The following is an 18,403-nucleotide window of genomic DNA, read 5'->3' as shown; positions in this document are numbered from 1 at the left end:
AAGCGCCACCTACCACAAGTCTGAAGGTGCCACCATACATATCCGCCTAAGTGAACCAATCGCCTTTATGTCCATGCTTTACAAAAGCAGATAATAATATGCTCAGCCGTCTCATCTTTATCATAACAAAATCTACAAAAACCGTCCCCAGGTTGTCCCAATTTGTGCAATCGATACAAAAGCTTGCAATGCCTAGTGAGAAGGCCCATCATCAGCCTAGCCTTTTCCTTCCAAGATCCCAACAGTTTCTTAGCCCATCTGGGCTACGGACCAGGAATAAGAAACCTCGGCCGCCTCATTCCCGACGCCCGAGCACAACACTCTTGTTGAGGGCGGCCCACTCGTTCCGCCTCGTACGCCTTCATGTGACAATGCGACAGCCCACAGAGAGGCTCGGGTCAGGCAAAGTCCATCGCGCCCTCGATCTCGCAAGAGCGTCTGCCTCCCCGTCCAAACTCGATTGATGATGTGACAGCCGCTTCTTTTATCCGAGAATATGTTGACGGTCTCCCTCTACGAATGTTTTCGTGTATACAAAGACCAAACGCAAAGATCTCTGCCCGGAAAACCGTTTCAACCTAGTGCGGTTTCAATCCAAGGACACCTGATCCAAATCTATTTCCAGTTTTGCATCCCTTCGTGTACCATTTGCTTCCCTGTTAGGAAACACAACCTTGAAAGGCCTGTCGAAATTTAATTTTAGCTCACACTCGTCCAAGGGAAAACCGAGGTAGCCCAAGCTTTCCAAAGCTCCTCTCACGGCTGGATGCTCCACCAGGTCGCTACATCTCCGAATATAAAAATAGCCCCTACCTCAAGACGCATTGGAGCAAGTTTAACAGAACCTCCATTGCAGCCACCAGAGTCGTTGACACTTAACACTGACGGAGAAATCAATCTCCTGCCCACAAAATGATATTGACCGCAGTCCACCTAATTTACTCCTAATTTACTACTAGTGAAGAGAGCAATCCTGGTTTTGGAGGGGTTGACTGCTAGCCCAACTTCCACATACCATCGTTGGACTATATTGCAGGCCACCTGCTTGAGATCCGATAGCACTCAGCCATATTTTCCCTTGATCACGATGAATAATGGTCTACACATCCTTGAGACACAAAGCCCTGATCATGCACACGACACAGCAGATAATCAACAACCACGACCCAGATGAGCGGCGAAAGAACTACTCACTGAGACAGCCCCTGGAGGTACTAGCCACAACCCACGTGTCATCGAGAGACACCTGCACAGCCCTGCTATACAGCATGCGCAAGATACATCCATACACCAGTTCATCAACACTCCTCCTTCTCAAGGCGATCACAATTGATTTATACGAGGCATTGTTGAAAGCCCCCTCTATGTCCTTGCTGTAGCAAGGTGGGAAAGATCCCGTCCGCACCAGGTGACTTGAAGGATTTGAATGACCGTGTGGCCGACGTAAGCTTCTCATAGCTGACAATTTTATTGAACAGCGTTCAATCCTGCTTCAGTAGCTCCCTGTGGCCATGTGGGCCCAATTGAGCCCCACCACCATGCAAGAAAGGACCACCTTCGAACCAGGGAAGTTTTTTTCAAGAAAGACCTGAAGCGTTTCCACTCTGGCCTTAGTGTACCATCCATCTAACTTCATAAGACCCTCCACTCCACTGCTAGATTCCTTCGACAGAATCCGATTACTCCTTGTCGCCGTAGGCAATTCTTCAATGACCTCACAGAACGACTTGTAGGAGGCCCTCTTGGAAGATCTTATCTCTCTATTGCGTTCCATGGGCACCTCCGTATAGCGTTTCGGACAAACAATCATTCCTCCATAGAACTTTCTTATTGTTGCGCCTTACACGCAGAGAATAACTACACTCAAAGGAGCCCATTGCCATTGAGCCGAGACGTTCCTTCACTTCCTACATATATGTGAACCGGTCCGTCCTTTTCATGAGTCGATAGCAGGTCGGTAGTTGATGCCCAACGAGTACCTGGAACTCAATGTGCCTCTCATCCGATAGGAATGGCTTATTAGAGACATATCAATCTACAATGTTATAACCTAGAAAGGGCGAAACCAGTGTAAGGTCTAATACTTCTTTCCTAATCCTATTTACAAGTGTGGGTCTATTACCTACGTTAGCCATACTAAGATTACTACTAATAAGGAAATCAAATAAAGACTCACCTCTTCCACTTGTATCCGTGCTCCACCAGAGAATATGATGGGTGTTAGCATCACAGTCAATCAACACCTGCTTTCTAGCCCGTCTAGCGAATTCCACCATCCGTTCTAGACATGCAGGAGGGCAATTCACATGTCCATTAAAGTAGGCCTGGCCTCCTTGCAGGGGCACATAAGCTGCCACCAGATCTCCCTGACAAAACTCTGATATTGGAACAAAGTTAATATGCTTCCCAAACAATTAACAAGCTCTGGTACGCTCGACTCGAGATATTCCATCTGATTCGCCCCGCCTTTAGATTTGCTTACACTTCTTACCAAGATATGGCTCTTGTAGAGCTTTATCCACACTTTCCCACACAAATCTACGGGATAAGGCAGTCAAAGACGCCCCAGTAAGTTATAGATTCGCCGGCTCGTCCTACAAAGGTTTGAGCGCTTCTCCCTGCCTTCATACCGTCTCAACTAGCCCGCTCCTTTGGCGTCTTCTCCGCCACGAGAAGCATCTTTTGAGGAGGTACTAGAACGCCTTTTGTCATCCTTTTAACCTTCATTTTTAGCAGCATCCAGGTGTAACGCCACGTTCCGCGACCTGCTTGTAGCCTGTATAGCTCCACCAGCTTTGCTTCTCCAGTAGCGGAGGACCGACCAGCAGTCGCCTTACCTGAACTACGGGCAGTCAGAGCCAGATTCGGATACTTTACGGCATCCTTCCGCCGTATTTTCCACCTTGCCTAACTACGCTTTTTCAATTCCATCTCCTGGTGGGCGTCTTTTCGGGTAAATCAAAGATCAAAGCTAAACCATGGCCTGAAGTCCATTCGTTCCAAAGCCCGAGCTGAAATCTCATCTACGGCTACCGTCACGAATTGACTTCTTGACCCTCTCTCCTCACTAAGAACATGCCAGTTCTGAATTAGCAGGCTGTGGTTCTACTTCCTCAGCCTGCACAGAATACTGCTTTCGCGCAACTTGTCCTCATCCGGAAAGAATTCCGAGCAGACAATGAGTTTGACCAGCACACTCCACCACCGTCAATTGTACTTTATCAAACGGATGAAGATCTGAGACGACTTCCTTTAGCTAATCCCTTATTGTTTGAGTTACTCCACCTACTTGAGGCACTGGCGCTTTGAGTTACTCGACATTCATAAGGGTCTCAGGGTGCCAGCTTGTAACTATACCAACCTTATGACTCTCACACGCCTCGGCACATGACGCATGTGTCAATTTTGGCCTCTACTATGCCTGCGGTGGCGGACAACCGGCTGACCGATTTCTCTTATTTATAACAGATGATTGATTATCTTGTTTAGTTAAGAGAGATACATCGCCAACCTTCTTTGCTAAGAAGCTGTTAGCGTCCTAATTTCCAACATCTTCTGAGTGTCTTCGCAGTTTACGCCAGCCACTTTCACCTTCTTAACCTTTTTCCGTGTCAACCCGCACGTCTTCTTCCTATTCAACTTCATCGCCCCAAATGCCTCCGCAATCGAAGTTGTTACCTGGCCAACCTCAATGATCGTGGACTCGTCGCCTCTCAACTAACTCTCGACATCTGTGTCGAAGATACAAAATATTGGATTGAGGGATTGGGTTTTATTGAAGATAGGATTTAACCGCTGCTTTACGCCAACTGAGATTCTCTTAGTTTGCAACCTTCCTTTCGACTTTATCGGCATGGTTGAACCTGCCAGATACTACAAGATTGCAGTGCCCGCCGACATCGTTTTTGAGTCCGCTAACATATAAGCCATCCCATCGCGATAAGGTGAGATCTCTTCCGGGTGGATGTATACTCATAGGAAATATGTGCTTTAAATTTTTAAAGACAAGATTAAAATAAAAATTCTATAATTTATATTCATATCACTAAAGGTATTGACAGTTACTAATTACTAATTTAAATTATTGTTTTAATATTATTTGCCATAAAAAATTTCTATTTTGAACTGAAAAAAGTATATAAAAAAACATATGTTTCAAAAAATTTTGGATACACAATTTGACAAATATTTGAGTGTTATGATAGAGTGCAGAATTTACTTGATGTTGTGTCTGCGACGTTGCAGACACAACATCAAGTAAATTCTGAACATAACACATCGTCAAATTTTTTTGTTGATATTTTAGAAGATTATACAATGTGTCTTATGCGTGGTATATGCAATTCCGAAGATACCCTATTTCTTCTTATACTTCATATACGAAAATAATTCTTTTGTGCGCATTTAAAACTACATTGTAAACAAGTAGATATAGATACCCATACACGTAGGCAATAGATATCTAAATAAGTATGTAGATGTATATTGCGTACGTGTATTTGTATAAAAATGAAACTAATGAAGGTATAGGCTTAACTCTTTTAGCAAAGGGAATTTTTTGTATACAAATATTGGTAGGTGATAGTATTAGTGCATAAACTCCTATAATGTAATACCTAAAATAAAATATATTTCTTAACAAAAAGAACGATGATCAATTTTCAATACACAGTATGAATTTATTAGTAAATTGTGTATTGTCAAGTCTTATATACTCGTAAAGATGTCTGTGATTAGTGCGTTATAAATGCAGACTCGAATTGCTCATAAAATAGATATACTTTGGCTTGACACTTCCACTATTCTCAAAACACATATTCTATTTTTACTAATAAATAATAGATGGTAGCAAAAGTTCTGTGATACGAAATATTAGAAATAAACGAGTGTATCAAAAATAGTAAAATAAAAGAAAATTAAATTAAGTCAATTAATGAAAGCAATGATACAATGAAAGAATTTAAAATAGTACAATACAATCTATATTATATTATATAAGCCAAATCCAATGGCGCAAACATCGAACCAGATTTTAATACAGGTGCTCAAAATCATTGAACCTAAATTTTAACCTGAATGTACCTAAAATGACATGTTTCATGACACAGATTCTTATTTCTTCACTTATTTGAGGGATTGTACCATTGAAAATATACTAGAGAGAACCCACCATATCATGAATAACTTCGTTCTGGAACGTGTTTATTTGCACAATTCCATAACTGCAATCCGTACGTCTATATAGCCTTAATAATTTGGTTATATTATATCAACGCCTTATTGTATATTGCCAATCTCTACTTACAACCTAGGAGTCAACTTTATTTACCTTCTTTCATTTTAGCCGGCATTTTTCAGAAATCGCTTCGGGGTTGCTAGATATACGTTAGTGTGTCCATTCTTAATAGAAGTTAATCTCTTTTAGATATTATCAATTCTTCGTAGCGTGTCTGCATCATTTGCATTATGCTACCGTCAATATCCTTAGATTTTTGCATTGTGTCATTTCCTTAGTTTTCATGCCTTTCTCAGATCTTTTATCTATATAACCTTCTGCCATTTTGGAAACTACTTGTCAGTAGCACCAGTTTTTACCTTATGAGCTTTAATCCTTCTTCGGTTCTATTTAAGATTACCCAAGACCCATTCAGGCGGATTTCTTTTCACTTTCATTTTTTATGATTCCTTAGCTACTAATTAACTTCGGTAACGAGCAGCATGTGACACGTTAAACCTGGCCTGAAAATTATGTTTTTCATTATATTCTGCTGTCATATGATTATCAGCACATTTACTATATTTAGCACCTCTTTGGCAACATCTTCGTGTATATTCAAACCTCTGGCATCTCTTGAATTACGGGATGGAACTGTTAGTTCCCAGATCCAACTTTTACTACAATATGCTAAAGATATTCTATTTTATATATTTCATTAATGTCTTTTGTCGTCGAAAAACAACATCAAAAGAACCAACTTTTGGTAATATTCGCATAATTTTGTTTTATTTTTATTTTATTTATGACATTTACGTGTATGACATCTTTGGATAAGTTCACACTTAATATCCTGAAGTATCTGATCATTACTTGAATTGGCATTGTCGATTTATTTTCATAAATATGCCATTCCAATTTGATTTATTAACAACATTAGTTAATTGTCTAGATTTCTGTACCGCCATTTACACGTATTTTTATAGGATCTATAGAGAGCCCTATTTAACATCATAAATCTCCAAGATCACCCATTTTTAAATTTTTAAAGAGAAAAAATTAAAACTCATTTTTTTTCTACTTTATTAGTACTTTCATTTTCCAATTTTGAAGATTCCAATAAATGCTACACTACAAGAAAAAAAAATTGTGTAAGTTGTTTTTTGTGTATATTTTCAAATTTGAGAAAATTTACATTTGATATTAACAAGTTTGCTATTTATGTATGATATGTCTTCCATAATGCAGGTCATTTACTGCAGCTAAACACATAATATAAATTTTTTTCTTTTAGCTTTTAAATATTTCTAATGTGAGAAAATTATCTAAGATTCTCCAACTTTTTTTTCTTAAAAAATTCCATTCTAAAATAAAAGTATTTAACAACGGTTTATTTACGAAAATGCTGATTCTTGCACTTTTGCGTGTTGCATTTAATGCTGCAATTAAAAAATTAGATTCAATCTTGCTACTCGTTGTTCCTTGGTTTGATTAAAACATCCAAATTTTAAATATAGGTGATCAGTCTTGTTCGTCCAAATTAAATATACGAAATACATTAAGTTAGTCTTGTTAGATCCTTGATTTGATTAAAACATCTTTATTATTAAATATAAGTGATCAGTCTTGTTCGTCCAAATTAAATATCCAAAATGCATTAAGTAAGTCTCCCGGTTTTATTAAAAATATCTATATAAATATATAAAAAATCAGTTTTGTTTTTAAATAAATTAAATACATACAAAATAAATAAAAAATTAGACTTATTTCTAAATAATTAAAATATAAATTACTTTGTAATTATTTGTCAATAAAAAAGCTAAAATAAAACACATTTATTTGTGATTGTAAAATATGAATTTTATTTTTACTTCATTCTTTTTGCTTATGTTTTGATTTTTCATTTTCCTTTTGCAATTAAAAAGAAGATAAATATGAAACTAACGCAGCCTGTAAGATACCGACACTGCCTACAAATTAATAATAAATTAACATAACAACAAAATAAAATAAATTTTTAACTTTTTAAAAACTTACTTGATAACTGTTAATAATAATAAAAGTAGAATATTAATTTTTTTTTGTGTTAGTGCAGTGGCTTTTGCTAAAAAATTTATAATTGGTATTGAACCAAAATCTATTGCTGAGGCTATTGATCAATACAAACGGAACAGAAAAACCAAAAATAATCGTAGATTTCAAAAAATAAAACATAAAAGATAATAGCAAATTTTAAATAACTTCGTTCATAACCAAAGTGGAAACTTTATCAAATCTAGCGACTGACGACGCTGGAAAAGCCTATGTTAAGAGAATATTATACGCAAAGGTTCAGAAAGACGCCGCTGTTTCAATACGAAAGTTTCGAGACCTAACGTGAAGCCAAAAAAACATGGTGTTATGGAACGGTACTTAAACTTAAAGGAACAGGTTGATCGAATAAATAGGAAAACGTCAAATGTATGTCAAGTACGTCAAATTGGTTAGTAAGTAAGTGAATAAACTTTATTCATTCTAGTTAATAGTAATACAATTAATCATCTTAATACTAAATACAAAACTAAATTACAAGCATATAAAGTTTGATTAATAATACACATTTAAATTTTTTGAATTCTAATTCTTAAACATAAAATAATTCCTATTAAATGTTTCATAGTTGCAATTTTTTATTTAGATAATTAGTAATTACAAAATCTTATATATGAAAAAAGCAATTTTGATTTAATTATAAAATATACATACTAACTAGAAGAATGAGAAAAAGCATTGAGTAGTACATGGAATCTATGTTTAATGCCATCCATATTTAAAAAAAACAAAGAAATAATGGAAACTGAACAAAAAATAATATATATAATTACGCTAAAGTTAATGACAGATTCTCAATTTCACTGTGTTCAAAATTTGAAAGCCAATATTTTACTTTAGTTAGGAAAATGTTCGTACGCCTTCGTAAACATATTGATTCACGTAACATATTAGACAAACGAGAAGATACAATATTATAAAAGTTCCAATAGTTTGTAGTTCGAAATGCTGGATTACTTACAAAGAACCTTTGATTAGAATGCGAGCCGCAGGCGTTAGAAATCCTACTATTAAGATAGCCACATCTCGTAACAAAATCTTCCATACTTTGTAATAATATAGCTATCTAACCGGAAGAATTTTAAGATTTAAACAGTAATATGCTATTAGAATATCTAAACATGTCGCATATATTTCTGATGACAGATTTTTGCAATATCAAAAGAGGGTTAACTTTATTTCTGTACGCGCTCCTTCAGCAACTCATGCCGTACCACAACTTAGAATGAAAAACACCGTAGTGAAATTATTTAAGCACGTCTACTAAACATATCTTCTTCAACTGATAAAAATGTCTTGATTTACAGCGGAAATATGATTTCAGCTTAGAAGTATGTTGCAACCAATTAAATTTTATAGAATCATGAAAAACAAAATCTACATCAGGATTGTCCTGCTGAGTGAGGTTAAAAAATATTAGTTAATCTTATAACTTACGAATAATTTATGCTTAGTGAACCAGTTATGAAAAGCGTGTAAATCATTATTAATATCACTAGCTAAGCTTAGAGGACTATCACAGTAATAAAACGCAGCAAAGTTATCAGCAAAGGCTGTTAAATTACCTAGAAATTCCTAATTGAAAAGTGAATTTATATAAATTAATAACAGGACCGGGCTCAGAACTAAACCTTAAAGTACATCCAAACTAATATTTTTATAGTTACTGCAGCAATTTTCAATTCTAACGCATTGTGTTCTGCCACTTAAATATGATGTGAACCAATGAAAAATGAAACCGCAAAAACCCAAGGCAGACATTTTTTGTAAAAAGAATAGAACGACATCAAAAGCTTTAGTAACATCAACGAAATTACCGGCACAATGTCTTTTATTATCCAAACTTTTGTTAATGTTCGAACAAAATTGCAGAAGTGCATCTTCGGCTGAGATACCATTTCTGAAACCAAATTGTTTATCACTAAAAATATTTAACTTGTTCAAATAATTAAAGACCCTACGCTTAATAGCCTTTTCAAAAATTTTTAAAATGGTAGACAGCAAAGAAATCTCCCTTTTTGAAAAGCGGTACTATAACTGCACACTTAAACTGGCTGAGGAAAACACCTGATAAAACACTAATGTTAAAAATATAAGTTAAAACATCAACTAAATTTAAAGCAATGTGCTTGAATATTTAATTAGAAATACCATTAATACCATCAGAGTTTGGATTATCCAGTAATTTTATAATATCAAAAACTTCATTCACAGTGATGCTACCAAAGATGAAACTATACTTTATATTAATTTCATCAACACAGCTGACATAACTATTACCAAGACCAAAATTCAAATCGGCCACAATAGATGACAAGTGATTGTAAAACTCACAAGCAACCGTATTTTAATCTGAGATAATTTGGCCATTTTTCTTTAAATGTATGGTCGCATTACGTGGTGTTCCATTCACCAGATCATTAACTAAACTCCATTCTTCCCTTAAGTAAGCTTTACATTTAACAAATTCGGAATGATAAAAACTATTATGACATCTATCAGTTTCATGCTTCACAGATTTTGATAACTTATTATATCGAATTTTCAAGCGAGTATTATTCCTATGTCTGTATAATTTCATCCTTAATTTATTTTTCAATCTAATTTTACGTAAAAGGCCTTCATTCATCCAAGGTTTTAAGTTTTTATTTTTGTTAACTCTAATATGGAAGTACACAACTCAAAATAATAAAGATTTCACACATATCAGAAATATCTTCAACATTATACACATTATCCCAAAATTCGAACCTTAGTAAATTATTAAGTCTTCTGTAATCTATAACGTTTGTAAATAGAGCTGCATCTTTGGAACTATCTATTTTTTCTTAAAGTTTTTGACAAGCAAACCAGTCATGCAATGATCTGTGATGTCAAATTCAAAAACACCCTTTTCGCAATTTTCAATAGGAGTCTTGTTCAAGCGAAGAAAATTATGATCTAAACAAGTCCCTGAAATCGGTCTACTTGGTTGATTTATAATAGAAACCAAACCATTTTGCAGCTATTACTGAAAGCTAAGATTCAATAATCTCACTATCATAGAAAATGTCTAAATTCACGTCACCTAAAAGAATTTGTGCTAATGCTACTCAGCAATTTAGAAATTTAGAAGAGACAACAAAACAGACGACGTCCCTCTACTAGACGATAGATGGCGCGCTTCACGCACATCAAGGTAGATAGCTACGGCAGGCTAATCACCTAGCCTAGTGAACAATAACGATTCTCGAAACTGAAACAGAGCCTCGGATATCAGATGAAAACACGGTAACGACCATTAGAACTAGAAAAAGGACACGAATAGGAAACTGGAATGTAAGAACACTAAAAGAAGCGTCAAGACTAGCGCAAGTTGAGAAAGAAATGTCAAACTATGGGGTTGAAATTCTTGGAATAAGCGAGATGAGGTGGCCTGGCACTGGAGAAATGACAACTGCAAAAGAAAATACGCTAATATACTGTGGAAATGACAACAGCGAAGGTGGAGTTGGGTTACTAATATCTAAACGACTAAAAAGAAGCTTAATTAAGTGGCATGCAATCTCTGACAGAATAATAACTGCGAGACTCTATTCACGCATCAGAAAAAGCACTATCATCCAATGTTACGCACCCACGGAGATGACTAATGATGAAGCAAAGGAACTGTTCTACTCACAACTAACAACAGAGCTGAGCAACACACCCAAAACAGACATAGTCATTGTGATGGGCGATCTAAATGCGAAAGTGGGTTCAGATTATGATGGAAAAACAGAAGTGATGGGTAGAAATGGTATGGGCACTAAGAACAACAATGGTGAACGGCTGATCGAGGTCTGTCAGGAACATGGCCTGGTGATAGGTGGCACTTTGTTCCCACACAAAACAATACACAAATATACATGGACATCACCGGATCAGCGTACCCGCAACCAAATAGACCACATATGCATTAGTCACAGATGGAGACGATCTCTGCTCGATGTAAGGACATGGAGGGGTGCAGATATACAATCAGACCACATGCTTCTCACGGCAGATATCCGCCTAAGACCTGTAGCAATAAGAAACGAAAACCCTCTAAGAAAAAAGAAGATCAACACGCACAAACTCAATAACGAAGGTACAAAAAGGGAATTTGTATCATAACTAGACAATAAGATTACAAATCAGACAAGTGTGAACGAGAATAATCTTCAAAATATAATTAGAGAGGTGGGTGAGGAGGTCTTAGGCACATCACAAGCACATAGAAAAGAATGGATCTCAGATGCAACATGGGAAAAAAATCGAACAGAGAAAACAACTAAGAGCAAAACTTCTGATGCAGCCACATGACACAGAACTAGCATCACAATATAGAGAGAAGGCCAGAAAAGTAAAGAAGTCAGCAAGAAAAGACAAGAGAAACTACTACAACGGACTGGCAAAAGAGGCGCAGAGAGCTGCAGCAAACAACAATATGCGCGCTCTATACAAGAACATACGGACACTCTCAAACAAGTACAAGAAGCAAAATCAACCAGTCAAAGACAGGGAAGGCCGGCCACTCACATCCGCACAAGAACAATTACAGAGATGGCAGGAATACTTCGGGGAGGTCAACAATGGCGACCAGCAGTATCAGCAAGAACAGCGTCCACAAGAGGGCAGCGGCAACACCAACAGAGTAAATCAGGGCCAAGCAAAAGAGAAATAATTGATGCTATCCAAAAACTGAAAAATAACAAAGCAGAAGGTCTCGATGGAATACCAGCAGAACTCCTGAAAGCAGGCGCTAACACAATAGCCGACACTATGCTTCCAATCCTGAACACAATATGGAGCACAGAAAGTATACCTAGAGGCTGGAAAAACGGCATCATAATAAAGATACCAAAAAAGGGTGACATTTCAGAATGCCGAAATTGGCGAGGCATCACAATACTAAACTCTGTTGTCAAAGTAGTAGCACTCATAATCTACACAAGATTAGAAAGTAAAATAGAAGCGGACCTCAGGGAAGAACAAGCGGGCTTCAGAAAGGGACGAAGCTGTATCGACCAGACTAACACGCTAAGGATAATAATAGAACAGTCAGTTGAGTGGAACTCACCGCTATACGTCGCCTTCGTTGACTTTGAAAGGGCCTTCGACACGATTGACCGAAAAGCATTGTGGCGCTCCCTGACAGCTAGAGGAATTCCCCAGAAAATAATAAACATAATCAAGGCACTATATGAAGAAGCGGAATTGGCAGTGCTTCATCATGGGCGCTTGAGCGACCCAATAGAGCTGCGAGCAGGAGTCAGACAGGGATGTCCACTCTCTCCCCTCCTGTTCAATGTGGTGCTTGATGAAATAATGAAGAAAACAACAAACACTGCTAGAGGAATAAAGTGGAACCTCACAGATAGATTGGAGAGTCTAGAATATGCGGATGATATAGCTCTCATCACACACACACACAACGACATGCAAGAAAAATTAGGAAGCCTGGAACAAAATGCCGCGGAAGTTGGTCTTCGTATAAATATAAACAAGACGAAATGCCTAAGAATTAATGCGAGAACAGCAACGCCTCTTCAAATAAATAACAAAATCATAGAGGATGTCTCCGAGTTCTGCTACCTGGGTAGTATAGTTACTACGGATGGGGGTGCTGAAAGAGACATAGAGAACAGACTTAAACTTGCTAGAATGGCATTCGGAAGACTGTGGGCGGTTTGGAGGCAACGTCACTTGGCAAGGGGCACCAAAATTAGAATCTTTGACGCGTGCGTAAAATCGGTGCTCCTGTATGGCAGCGAAACATGGCTGATTAAGAAGAGCTATACAGATAGGGTGCAGACTTTCATAAATAGATGCCTGCGAACAATATGCAGAATATTCTGGCCTAGAACAATTAGTAACAAGGATCTATGGGATTTAACGGGGCAGGAACCAGTGTACGTCCAGATCAAGAGAAGGAAGTGGAGCTGGATAGGTCACACACTCCGAAGGCCAGTAAGAAGTAACATCCCGCGAAGAGCTCTTGAATGGAACCCACAGGGTAAAAGGAAAGTAGGCAGACCAAAAGAGACATGGCGCAGATCTGTGAACAAAGAAGTGGGGGGCACCCGAAAATCGTGGTCAGAAATAAAAGAAATGGCGCAAAACAGAGTCAGATGGCGAAGCTTTGTAGATGCCCTATGCTCCCAAAGGGAGTAGAAAAAGGAAAAAAAAAAAAAAAAAAAAGTTTAGAAATTTCATTAATTAACAAATTTACAGAAAAATTATGTGATCTGTAAATACAGACAAAAGAGAAAGACTCACTACTAATAGAACAACTAATTTTGATTACATCAGCAGAAGTTATATTACAATGAGATACATTACAAGCATATTTGTTTTTTACAAATTCTCCAACACCACAAGCAGAATAAGTTTAAGTGTTAGCATAAAATTTATAGTTGGTAATATTGTAACTATTTACATATTTCATTATTGAAAATCCAAATTTCTGAAACAAAAATAAAATCTGGACAATTTTTAAAATCTTCCAAATGTACAACAAACAAATCAAAGTTCCTCCTTAAACTTCTTTTATTTTGATGAACTAAAAATAATGAGTTATTAGTACAACGAAATTCAAAAACACTATCACAATTTTTAAAAATGGGATCATTATTAATGTCAAAATCTGAGTTACCTATATCAATTATATTATTGTGGCTTACCATCATCAAGGTATACTTAACATATAACTTTGCCAATTCACTCTAATTTTTTGGAGGTACTCCCTGTATTTGTCGTCTTTAAATTTTTAAGTCTTTTTCAACTTTATCGTGGGTGACACCAATATTTTCATGATATTTAAAGTATATTTTGCGCAACTCCTGATGATCCAGTGAGTAAACCTTCCTAATCAATAAGTACTTTGATAACAGTTTGCGTTATTCCCTCGTAGCAGACATCATCTTGATCATAAAAGTATGCAAGGAAAATTCTTACATTACTGTATATTCTGTGGTTCCTAAACCGAGGTAGAATATACACACTTATTTCTTTCGAGTTTTAATTGTGGGTTTAATGTTTCACCTTTATCCCAATTTGAGTAACTGCAAACGTTATTGTTGCTATTATTGTTTATATTGTTATTGGATTTAATGTTATTAGTGTTACTATTATTATTTTTACTGTTGCTGTTTTTATTACTATTAGTATTAATTTTGTATATTAATACTAATAGTAATAATAACAATAATTATTGCTATTATTAATTATTACTATTATACCGTTTATACAATAATTATTACTATTATACCGTTTGGCCCGTTTCGATGCAATTGGTAACGATATTATTTAAAATTGACTATTTTAAATAATAAAAAAAATTTAGAAAATTATTTATTGTAAATATTTTTTTAAATTATATAAATTATATAAATAATTTAGAAAAATATTTTTTGAAATTTTTATCATTGAGTTAAATTTGAAATTTATTAGAATCAGTTATTCCTAGTTATTACTGTTATTGAGTAGTAGTACCATTGTGTTTTTGTTCCTTTGTAGTTGGTGCGTTATAAAAAATATTTATTGTTGGCATTTCTACAACATTGACCTTGAATATTGGAAATGAATTCATTATTAGTAGTAACTGTTTCTTGTTTAGGCATATCGTTAGAGTTTGTGTCACTCTTGCTAAGCTGTAATTGCTAGTAACCAATTCGTTTCTTCATAGAATTTATTTTGCTTATACAAACTGGACATAGTTTACTGAACGTGTCGTGGCACACATCAAGGTTAAGTGATAATTTTTCATTAGCAATGACGCAATTTATACATTTTGTTACTTTATCTTTTTTGGAGACAATTAGCATACTTTTCTTCGTTTTTACACTCGTTCGACTTGTGGTTGAAACCTTTACATTTGAAGCATCTAAGCACCCTTACCGAATAGAATACCTTGCAACGCTGCCAGCCAATTGAAACTTTTTCACGAGCTGTAACTTTTGGAAATGCGAACTTGTCAATTTCAATTACCGCATTATATTTTTCCTCCTTGTGATTATTTACCTTGTATATTTTTATCACTTTCATTTCGTTTGATTCTTGTTGTTGATTTTGTCCCTTTAGTTTGTTAAGCAATTCTGTTTCCGTATATTTGGAGCTTATATGGATAGCCTCGATTCTGGGTTTAAGTTAACTAGGAATTTTCTCTTGATATTTCTTTTCCAAATTCTTTTTAATAGCACTTTTGATTTCGTTTCTTTTTTCACTACTTTCGGTTTCAATTACAATTACTCCGATTTTCGCATCAACTTTTTTATTCAAATCCATACGCATGCTGTTGCAATTTTGTTTAGTAACTTAATGACCAGCGGAACTTTTTTCATTTCTGGTATATTTTTGCATATGCTTGCAGTTTGATTCACAATATCAGAAAAGGAATGACCTACATTTTTTTTATTTTCGCTTTCATTGAAGGTCTGAGCTTTTTGCACAGTTCGTCACTTTTTACTAAAGTTTTATTCATAACGGTATTTAATTTTTCTCTGTCGGCTTTTAACAATTCCGTTATTTTCGCTACCTTCTCAAATTCTATTTACTGAGCGTATTTAATGCTTTCTAACATTTCACAATGTCTGTTTTCAATTGCCTTTAACAGGTATTTAATTTCTAATTCACATTTTGAATGTAAAGAATACATTCATCACATAAAAATTTAATGTTTTTGTTTGTATCTAATATATTGTTCGCCGCTTGATCAAGATTAAAGAAAATTTATCTGTGCTATCACAAAGATGCGATAGTTGTATCGATGAGTTCAAATTGTTGGTTTGCCAAAAATACAAACTTGGAGGCAAAATAATTAAAGAAAATAATAATACTATAATCGACTTTATTCCATATTTATTGAGATCGAAAAAAAATCAAAAGCTTAGCTATAGCTCACAATGGTCAAGCGTTTGATCGTTACATTCTTTTGAATTATTTACTACAGGAAACTGTATTGAAACCTAAATTAATCATGAGAGGAACAAAAATTATTATTAACAACATACAATTTATAGTTCCACTATATTATTTTCCTATGGTTCTTTCCGAATTGCTTTTAGCTTGCTATCAAATTTAAAAAGGTTACTTTCCATACAAATTTAGTACCATGGAAAGTGTTAATTATGTTGGTTTGTTACCAGCTATAGAATACTTCAGAGTAGATAGCATAAAAACAAAAGAATTTGAGATATTTTTAGAATATTATGAAAATCATGAAAGTGGAATATTTGATATGCAACATGATATTCTAAAGTACAGTATACATGATAAGTATTAAGGAAATATTGTCTCAATTTTCGAAAATTGTTTATAACTGAGTGTAATGTAGAAGCTTTCTTAGGAGCTACAACTCTAGTCTCAGCCTGCAATTAAGTGTTTCACAGAAATTTTGTTAAGCTCAATGCCATTAGACTGATTCCTAAAAACGTAGATTGTTATCTAAGTTTTTAAGTCCTAGATCCTATTGTTATCTGTACCTAGATGTACGGATAACCAGTCAAAACTGGCTATACAGTGGTTGATTTTTGAAGAAGAAAACCGTAACATCAATATTCAAAATTAACTATTAATTACTAAAAAACAGGAAGCTATTGTGGCTTATGGATTGTTATTGCAAAGAAACTAATTAAATTTTTGAATTTTATGAGTTTTATTTTCATTGACAACCTCCTTACTAAAAGTGTAAACCTGACAAGCCTTTGTTTTTCGAATGTCCAGGCCTCGATTTTTTGAAATGTCAAGATACAAACACACATACCAAAATTAAACAGAAGCAAAAAAAATTGTAAAGAAATGAGAAAAGAAAGAGAGCGGGAATGATAAAATAAACACACAAGACTAAAAGTATATATATTTTTGTTCCGCCATGTGTCTGTCCACTCAGAATTGATTTTTTCAAAATTCGAAATTTTTCTTGCTGGTACGTCTTTGTTTTTAAAATTTTTGATTTAAGTTATTAAAAAGCTAAGCAAAGTGAATATGCAATACAATATATGTATGTAGGTTATAACTGGTTATAATAATAAACACATTTTTTTAAAATTTAAAGTTCAAAGGAAAAGAAGGTAATTGATTAACTGTATAATATAATTTTCCAGTCTGTATATTTTAATTTTTCCGTATTGAATTTGAATATCTCGTTTTTTCCAAAATGTATACAAATTTTAATTATTATTTTATTCATCTTGTTTTGATAGTAATCTGTTAAAAATTGCAAAAATATAACAAAAGAATACTGATAAACTCTTTCTGAAAAAGAAGAATTCTAATGTAAAAATGAGTAAAAAAGCGAGATACACAATTATTATTTTACCTTTTATTTGACTGATATTTTACTACAAATATTTTCCTTTTCTTACCTGATATTTCCTTAGAAAGGTACATGGATTTTGACGAACTTTAACTCGAATGCTGTGGCTCTAATCCAACTGATTGTAAGACTGAAAATAGAGAGCAATTAATCGCCTATGAAAAAAGCTCCCGATGGTTGCTTTATGTCGCATGGTTCCGGCTTATAAGTATTATTTGCATAAAAAATTTCAAATTCATATTTCAGTATGGTTTCAAATGTTAATGAGGAAGGATGTATGATTTTTTATGCACATTTTGTATTTCCCAATAAGGTAAGTTGAGTAGTGTCGGCTAACAAAAATGTTAGTAAAAGTAATATAGGTTGGCATATTTATATGTTACTTATCAAATTGTTTCAATTAATTTTAGTTAGTTCTTAAGTTATTAAAAATAAATATGTATGTACCTACCTACAATCAATTTTTTTTTAAATAATTATTTTAAAACTATTTCAAACATGTTATATTGAGTGCTTCAAAAATTTTGTTGTGCACTTCTTTCATATATTATTAGCAGGTAAACAAGAGCAATCTATTTATAAAATGGCCCTGCATGTGTATGTATAACCTATCTTAATTCTAAACGTAAAGAATATTACATAAAGAATAAAAATTTTAAAATACCTGTAATTTTACAGTCGGAATTTTTGAGTCATTTGGTAAAATACCATTTATTTCAAAAATAGAAAAATATTCAAATCCGGTCATAAAAATATATGATTGTTTTTTCAGAACATTTTAA

This window comes from Condylostylus longicornis, unplaced genomic scaffold, assembly GCF_029603195.1.
Source record: "Condylostylus longicornis isolate FDR11 unplaced genomic scaffold, ASM2960319v2 ptg000289l, whole genome shotgun sequence".
Taxonomy (NCBI): Eukaryota; Metazoa; Arthropoda; class Insecta; order Diptera; family Dolichopodidae; genus Condylostylus; species Condylostylus longicornis.
Note: the sequence above shows the minus strand (reverse complement) of the source record.